Source organism: Salvia splendens, chromosome 20 (genome assembly GCF_004379255.2).
Source record: "Salvia splendens isolate huo1 chromosome 20, SspV2, whole genome shotgun sequence".
NCBI lineage: Eukaryota > Viridiplantae > Streptophyta > Magnoliopsida > Lamiales > Lamiaceae > Salvia > Salvia splendens.
Window position 1 is genome coordinate 14,122,217 of NC_056051.1, and position 9,219 is coordinate 14,131,435.

Genomic DNA, 9,219 nt, shown 5'->3' on the forward strand with positions numbered 1-9,219 from the left:
AATTATTTCAATTCAAAAATAAAATGTGTATTCTCTCTGTTCTGGTAAAGATAATATAACTTATTTTTTAGTCACACGGGATTTTAGGGATTTTAGGAGTTGTTGATTAATGAGATTGGAGGGAAAAAAGGTAAATGTGAGTAGTAAATGTAAGAAGAAAAAGTAAGTTGAATATATTAATGAGATAGAGAAAAAGTGGTAGGATGTATTAATTGAAAAGAGAAAGTTTCCAAAAATAGAACCGTATCATCTTATTTTAGACAAACTAAAAAAGAAAGTATGTTATCTTAGTTGGGATGGAGGAAGTAACTTGTAAAAAAAAAGGATGCATTTTTCTAAAGAATTACTCCATCCATCCACAAAAAATAAGTCGCATTTATTGGCTGCCAGGTTTTAATGAGAAAATTGATAATGTAATACTCCCTCTGTTCCATAGTATTAGAGGCATTTCATTTTGAGCACTCATTTTGAAAAAATGATAATAAATAGTTAAAGTAGAGAAATAGTAAAGTAAGATAGAAAATATGGTAGATACTCTTCTCTACACTATTCTCTATCTTACTTTACTTTAATTATTTATTATCATTTTTTTCAAAACTAGTGCTCAAAATGAAATGGCTCTATTACTGTGGAACAAATAGGGGAGTAGAAAATAAGAAAGAGTAAGAGTGTCCACAATGGTGGTGGCCCTTGAAGGCCACCAAATGTGGCCCGGCCACCATTCGTGGCTCTCATGTGGCCCTCCGCAATGGTAAAGTAACAAAATTAACAAAATTAACAAGGGCCACCAAATGTGGCCTTCTATAAAAAAAAATTAATTTGTTTTCTTTTTTAATGTTATTTTTAATTTAACTATATTAAATTTTATTAAACTTTAAATTTATGATATTTATAAATTTAATTAAAATAAAATAATTTGGATCGTAAATAAAAAAATTCACAACCTAAAATCAAAATATAACAAGAACTTCGTTGTATTATATTAAAATAGGAAAATTATACAACGAAAGTTTTCTAATTTAAAAACAACAACCCGAAAACCCATATCACTCTGCGGTGCCCCTTCTACGGTTCCAGACCTCTTCAACCATATCAGCCTGCAGTGATGTATGCGATATTTGGCTCCGCATATCGGTGTACCGCTGGATCAAGTATTCATTACTACGTGGTACACCCATCTGCAGGGGCTCCATGGCAATACCCGAGCTCGAACTAGCACCATCTTCCGGTGTCCATCGCTCTGCAGCAACTCCTTCGTCATCTATGATCATATTGTGCAATATGATACATGCAGTCATGATGTGTGCGACATCATTTTCGTGCCATTGTCGAGCCGGGCACCGTATAATGGCCCATCGCGCTTGGAGTACACCAAAAGCTCGCTCAACATCCTTCCTAGCACCCTCTTGTTTTTTCACGAAGTAGGTTTGCTTCGGCCCAACGGGTTGTCTGATCGTCTTCACAAACACGGGCCAGCGAGGATATATCCCATCGGCCAAATAGTACCCCATGTTGTACTGAGTGCCGTTGGCCATGAATCTAACTTGCGGACCCTCACCCCGGCTCTCGTCATTGAACAGGTGTGACGATCGTAGAACGTTGATGTCGTTGTTCGATCCAGCGACCCCAAAATACGCATGTCAGATTCGCAAGCGGTAATCAGCAATGGCTTCCAGAATCATCGTGGGATGTCTGCCTTTGAAACCAGAAGTGAACTGTCCCTTCCAAGCCACCGGACAGTTCCTCCACTCCCAGTGCATGCAATCGATGTTCCCCAACATCCCTGGAAAATGATGTGCAGTCCCGTGCATATCAATCAATCTCTGGCAATCATCGGCCGATGGCTTCCGTAGATACTCCCCTTTGAAGATATCCTTAATGCCCCTGCAAAACTGTCTCAATGTCTGTAGGGCAGTCGTTTCGCCCATCTGTAGGTATTCGTCGAACATGTCAGCGGGCCCGGCATAGGCAAGCTGCCTAATTGCCATCGTACACTTTTGGTATGTCGACAAGCCGGGTCGACCGGTGGCATCATATCGCAAGTTGAAGCACTTGAACCGCTGCGCCAAACACGTCGCTATATGGACGAAGAGATTTTGCGACATTCTGAATCGCCTACGGAAAACCTCTGGCGGATAACGGGCGTTCTCGTTGAAGTAGTCTTCCATCAACCGGCGGTCAGCCCCGGCATGATCACGGTCAAAATACTGCCGATGATAGAATGGCCGAGGGACTGCCACCGCCGCCGCCGCATCTTCCGCCTCGTCGGCTTCACGTTGCACCGCTGCAACAAGGTTTTGGAACTCCAGATCTACCGCTTGTTGGAATTGTTCATCGTCGGAATCCATAGTTGCAAGGTTGAATCGAAATTGGAAGGAAATATTGGAAAGATTGGAGGAAAATGGAAGTAAAATGGAGTTGGAAAAATAGAATGGAGGTGTAGTATTTTATAAATAATTTTTGAAATTAAAAAAAAATTAAATTAAATTCCGCGGCCCAGCCGCGAATGGCGGTCCGCTGCAGTGGAGGGCAGCGGCTCGCCCTCGCCTCTCGGCTCTCTGCAATGGGGGGCCGCGCACCGAGCAGCGAGCCGCGGCTCCCCTATTGTGGACACTCTAAGGGAGATAGGAGGGAGAAAAGGTAAGTAAAGTATGAGAGATAATCTATTCTATTTTGGAAAATAAGACTATTTTTTGTGGACATCGCAAATGGTAAAATGAGACTATTTTTCGTAAACGGAGAGTATCATTTTCTATTTGTTATATATAGTTTTTGATAATACGAAATAAAATATAATTTTTAAAATATTTCAAAATAACTAAAATTAAATAATTAGAATTAAATAATTTCAAATCAATTTTATGGGGGTCGGGTTAATTTTGGGTCAACCTTTGTCGAGTTAATTTATGAGTGGGAGGCCCTCCAAACCCGCTGGCCATGGCAGCATGACTAGCGTTCTCTTCATCTTAAGTAAGTATCTGGATTGCTTTGCTTGACTTGATATGAAAAATGAAGATATTGTGTAGATTTTATAAGTGGGGTGTAAAGTGGTGCATGGGTTTCGAGATGATGGCAGTGGCTGCAGGGGGCAATGACTTGATCACATTCATCTTCAACGACATGCATTTCCCTCTCTCTAAAGCTGCAACAATCATAACCCCGCTAGGCGCTAGTCAATGATTACTAAATCCTAGTCTTAAAAATCCAACGCCGCTATTCAAGATTACCCAAGATGTCAAGATTTAGTAGGGATATGTAAAAGTCTCACTTATTAACTACACAAAATAATACTTAAACAAAAATAATACTTATAAGGCTACATTATGCAACCAAACAAAAGTGAAACTATGATTAAGGGAAATTTGCTAGAGGCTAGGTAATCAAACCACCAGTTCGAGCTTATTGTAAGGTTCCTATGGTGTTCGTAAAGAAGGAGGCGGAGAATGGGTGGTGGATTTTATAGCGACCCGAAAGGCACACTTCGATGAAATGAACAATACCTAATTCAGTAATAGAGCAGCTGGATGAGGCTAGGTTTTCTAGACAACGACCTCAGATTCCAGGGGACACAAATGGCAAGTGTGGATCAGTGTCTCCACGAAACCAAAAAACAACAGGTTTTTTAAGTCTCATGAAGGGAACTATGGAGGTTTGTATTCATATTTTTTGGACTTACGAGTGCACCAACAACATTCCAAAATTTGATGAATTTTGTATTTAGGGCATTTTTTAGGAAGTTTATTTTGATTTTCTTTGATGACATCTTAATGTATAGGAACACATACAATACCTCAAAATGGTTCTGCAGCTTATGAGGGTTAACAAACTACTTGCTAAGATATCTAAATGCATATTCGATTGTGGAGTAGTTGGGACATCTAATTCAGGAAAAGGTGTGGCTACAAATGAGAAGAAGTAGAAGCATTGGCTACATGGCCAATTCCTAGATCTGACAAGCGAGTAATAAGCTTCTTGGAGTTAACTGGGTACAATAGACGATATATTAAAGGATATGGCTAGACCTTAATAGAATTGATGAAGGATTTCATGTTTATTTGGACAGAAGCTGCACAACCAAGTTTTGAGCAACTAAATCTTGCTATGGTTTCGGCTACTGTTTTAAGTTTTAACACTTCTATATTTCTCTAAAAAATTCATAATTGAAACAATGCTTGGGAGTTATCTTGATGCAAGAGGGGCATCCTTTTGCATTAACAATAAATCTATATATCCTAGACATCAATTATTATTAGATTAGGATAGAGAGCTATTTGCTATCTTATTTGCAATTAAGAAATAGCACCATTATACCGCCTCTATGAACCGTTTCTCTCGTTTCAATTGTAGCTTTGTGAATCAATTTTCTTCCTTCAATAAATCAATTACTCACATCCAGCCCCCAATCATTATCCAATCTGATGAGTATTGAAGCAGACATCGCCAATCTCTCTCTGACAGGCGGAGAAGATGAAGAATGGGACATATCTGCAGCAGGGAGAAATGGAGCAGCAACTTACAATCTATGTTTGGTTGGAACCTTATTAACCACATCTAGAGTCAGTTTTCATGTATTTCAAGATAGCATAGCTGATCTGTGGCAGCCTCAGGCCGGAATATCGATAACAGAGTTGGAAGCGAGAAGGTATCTATTTCATTTCTTTCATATTGTTGATCTTGAGCGAATCTTGAATGGGTGTCCATGGGACTTTAATCGACATCTGCTTGTTTTGCACCGGTTGAAAGAGCGGGAATTACCACTTGAAGTCCCACTCACACATACTGATATTTGGGTTCAAATTCATGACTTACAATCTGGGTTGATGGCTGATACAATAGCAAGACTTTTGGGGAATTTTATTGGTACATATATTGAATTAGACCCAAGAACAGTTGAGCCATGTTATTGCAGCTATATGAGGATCAGAGTTTGTATTGATATTCGTCGTCCACTGAAACGCCGTAAAAAATTTCGGGTGACTGCTACCACATTTTTGTTCGCAAAATTCCGATACGAACGCCTCCCTCTCTTTTGCTTCTTATGTGGTATCATTGGACACGGAGAAAAAATGTGCCCCGAATGCCTTCAAGAGAATGGTAACAACAGAGAGTTCGAATGGTCCATTAGGCAGTACTGTAACGACCCGCTAAGCCAATATTATTATAATCAATATTAATAGCTCGATTATCTAAATAAGTAACTTTTGTGCGATTAAATCCGAGCCACGATAGATTGTCGTCGTTGTTTGTTTTGACGATGGCAAGTAAATAGAACACGTAAATATATTACACCTATATGAAAATAATAAATTTAAATAAATAAATAAATAAATAAGATCCCAAAATCAAAATTTTGATGTCCGTTACATCCAACAAAAGTCCAACAAAATTTAATCTATACATCCTGCGTTCTAGTAAAAATCGGGAACTTCAATGCGGACAACCACAAACTTGAACCGATCATACCTACACCAAATTAAATGAACAAGTGAATAAATACTTAAATAGTTACTTTAATAAATAAATAAAATAAAATAAAAAGAAAAAGAGAGAGGGGGAGGGGAGAATCGTTTTTTAACCCAACATTCAATGATGCGTTTAATTAGATTAGGCAAATCTTATCCCCTCCTCTGGCAAAAGAGATTTGAGATAGGAATCTGGCAAGCAACTTGCCACAACCAACTTCCTACCCACGCCACTTTCACCGCCATCTTTTATACATATAGACAATCGTTTTCTTCACCCCCACATCACAATCACACCATCTATTCTCTCTGCACACACCAACAAATCGAAAGGGAGAACAAGAATCAGAGACGGGGGAGTCTTGCAGATGATTATAGGATCATACTCCACAATCCAACAACACTTTGTTCTCATATCAATAAGGTAAACCCCAACCTCCCTTTTCTTTCATAGTCATATATATACAAGCATATGTATATTTTTATTTGGAAATAGAATCTGCTACCACAAGTTTAACAACATAATTTATTTTCACCATTTAATCTTCCATATAGCAAGGCATATACTACTCATAATTCACCAAATTCAGTAAATAGAAATAAAATAGAATCCCACTGCCTTAATAACTAGAAAGAAGGAAAAAAAACTTATCTCTATGAATCTGTCGGATTCCGGCAGCGAGCTCGGCCGCCCGGAGACGACGAGGGCAGCCCCACGCCCCTATGACTCTCAATGAATTCGAAATCTTGACGAATCTACAAAGTTAAAACACAAAACTTGTAAGATATTTGACTCCTAGGAAAATAAAGAAAGCAAAACTCACGTTACCTGTCGGAAAGCTACGCACGGCAGGGGAAGGGGTCTCAGATGTGGCGTCGGCGGCTGGGGGGAGGCGGACCCGCGACGACGGGGGATCCGCAGCGGCGGCGGCGTGAGCATAGCCGAGGGAGAGAAGAGAAAGGAGAAGGGACAGACGGAGGTGGTGGTGGCATGATGGCGGCACCGGAGGCAGAGGCGGCGCTGGTGGGATGGCTGGTCGACGGAAATTCTGATCTGGGAGAGATTTTTCCCTATTTGTGCAATTTGGGGAAGAATATGAATAGTAATTTAGGTGGGAGAGAGTAGATGATACGTGTGGTGGAAGAGGGAGTATATGGACTAATTTAGTTTTTGAAATGGGCGGATCTCTTTCTCTAATTAGATGTTGGGCCTTTGGTTTTAAAAGAATTGGGCCTCATTAAATTAAAGTGGATGATTTGTTTAGTTAGACTCCATTTATTTTATTTTGGGCTTTAAACTTTTAATTAGAGATATAAAGTGGGGAAATATTTAAGCTTTGGGGCTTCTAATTAAGTTTTGGGTCGATAATTAATTGTGATGAATTATTTAAATAATCCCGGAATATTTCAAAGGATGAATAATTTTATCCTAAGTCCGAAATAAATATATTTTCGAGGGGAAATGGTTGCGATAATTTAATTGTGCACTTTTATAATTTTTGGGATTTTAATTCGATGTCGTGGAGGAAAATACGAGGAGCCAATGGAGGAATTATGGGTGTAAGCGACCGACCGGAGTCTCAAGCGACGCTTTGGGCGGCCGCCGAATAATAAAAAATATGTGAAAATCGAGAAACGAGATAAAAGACTTTAATGAGGGTGCATGCATTCTAATTTAAGTAGTTTTGTCCTTGAGTCTAATTAGTGTTTTATTATATTGTGATATTTTCAAAAGGGTACGTCCACAAGTAAAGTCGGAACGAAAGATTCAAGCTAAGGGAACTAAACATTCAAGGTGAGCTTTCTTATACTAAAAATACAAATCATATTTTATGAGAACACGAACACATGTTCGTGATTTTTTTAAAGATGTTGTCTTGCCAAAAATTTTTTTGTATGGTGCCTATCTGTTTGGCTAAGGCCAAGTGAATTATGAATGACGATATAAGTCGAATTCGGGTCCCAGTGTGGGTGGTGTCCCCGCTCGGATTAGTGTACACAAGCTACCTCTGACCATGAACGGCAGAGCAGGTGACCGTGGAAGGTGGCCACCTTCCCGGCACATGGAAACCCCTGACATGATGGGCAGAGAAGGTGACCGTGCGAGAACACCATCTCGACGGCACAATGTGATCAGATATGGCTAAGTACCGGAAAAAGGGGTTGCAACCCAATGTGAATATTTTAGTAAGCTCGGGTCTTTTCAATAACACCCCCGAGTGTTACTGTGATGATGGCTTGACAATATTTTCAAATGTATATGTGTAATTTTCGGTGTTCACTGAGTACTTTTGTACTCAGCCCTGCATATATTTCTAAATGTGCAGGTTGAGCAGCGAAGTGGTGGAGGAAGTGCTATTGAGACAAGATATTTAATTCAGTCAGATTTTGACTCTCGGAGGTTCATGTCTTCATACATGGAACCGCGTTCATTTGGTTCCGTTGTGCATCTTAAAATACTCAAGTCTATTTTGTGCAAAACTCTGATATTTTGAAATTTCTTTACAAACAATTACTCGAGTTTTCATGATCAAATATCTTTTCTTCTATGTATCAGGACTTGATTAGTCATGTATCACAACCAATGCTTGATTTTATTTTCCCCTTATTTCTTTCCCCGCTTCTTTAACCCTCCCCTAGTAGCGATCAACCGTGTTTTCTATCCTTAGAAAATGAGGTCGTGACAGAGTGGTATCAGAGCATTCTTCCTCGCTCTGAACCGGGAGTCTTCTTTGAAAATATTTGGTTTTGCCTTGTTCCACTAGACTGTCTAATCGATGAAAATGCTCTTAGCACTTCCCTCCCATCGCGCTCAATGAGGAAAAAGGTAACTTTTTTTTTTTCAAAAGAAAGTCAAGATATTTAAAAGTTTGAAATGGACAAATAGCTCATGCAGTTAATTTGAGTGAAAAGATTAAAATACTGAGTTTAAAGAAAGAGTTGATGTTTCTTGATTTGGTAGCGTGCTTAAAAAAAGAGTTAGTATGTCTTTTCTTGGCTAAAGACTGTGAATGCATGAATAAAATAAGTAACTTTCCTAAATGGAAAAAGGTACTGAAATATGAAAGTATAAAGTATACAAGTCTGGTACCAATTGGTGAAATGACATCTCTTTTTGAGTTAGTCATCGAATCATGTTGCTAGTATGGGGAAATCGAAATTTCCCAGAACTTAGAATACTTAGTTATGCGTTCCTTCTAGAACACAATATGAACTCGAACTTAGAAGTACAGTATGAACATTTCTCGCTTTCCTGAGCGACGAAAAGAAAAGGGCGCGATAAGAAAGAAACTTCGATAAAAGCAATCTAACATAGAACAAAACGATGTTTCTGGAAAGTTGATAGAAGTTGGATGCCATTTTCTACGTCCCAATGACATGAATAATCTGGGTTAGCCATTGTCTTTCTTGACAATCCAATCACTCCAAAGGGTCGTACCTTCGATCCAACTAAGTGATATATACATATTTAGCAAGAGAATTGACTGCAACATAGACAAAGAATCCAGTCTTGCAAATAATAAGTAAGCAGAAACGACGTGTTACGAGGATGAGCGTTATGACGAATAGAGAGTACCAAAGAGTCGTAATCCCCACATATGGTCATCTGACGTGATCGTAAAGTGAAAGTAGCTTGTGACCAAAGTTTCCCCTAACTCATTTACCATCCTCTATAAAGAATTAAATAAGGGAGTATCACCATTGTAGTTAACCAAGAAGATTCATCAGCAACGCTTACTTGGATTCCCATGAATTC

The 9,219-nt window shown here is 39.1% G+C and overlaps 1 long non-coding RNA gene across 1 annotated transcript; it reads right to left on the minus strand.

The window, feature by feature from the left end:
• Positions 1-5,294: 5,294 nt before the first annotated feature.
• On the minus strand, positions 5,295-6,582 carry LOC121781905. The gene is made up of 2 exons (XR_006046204.1): positions 6,292-6,582; positions 5,295-6,218 (listed from the first exon to the last, which is right to left on the minus strand). It is a non-coding gene; the product is annotated as an uncharacterized LOC121781905 (long non-coding RNA).
• Between the last annotated feature and the right edge of the window lie 2,637 nt (positions 6,583-9,219).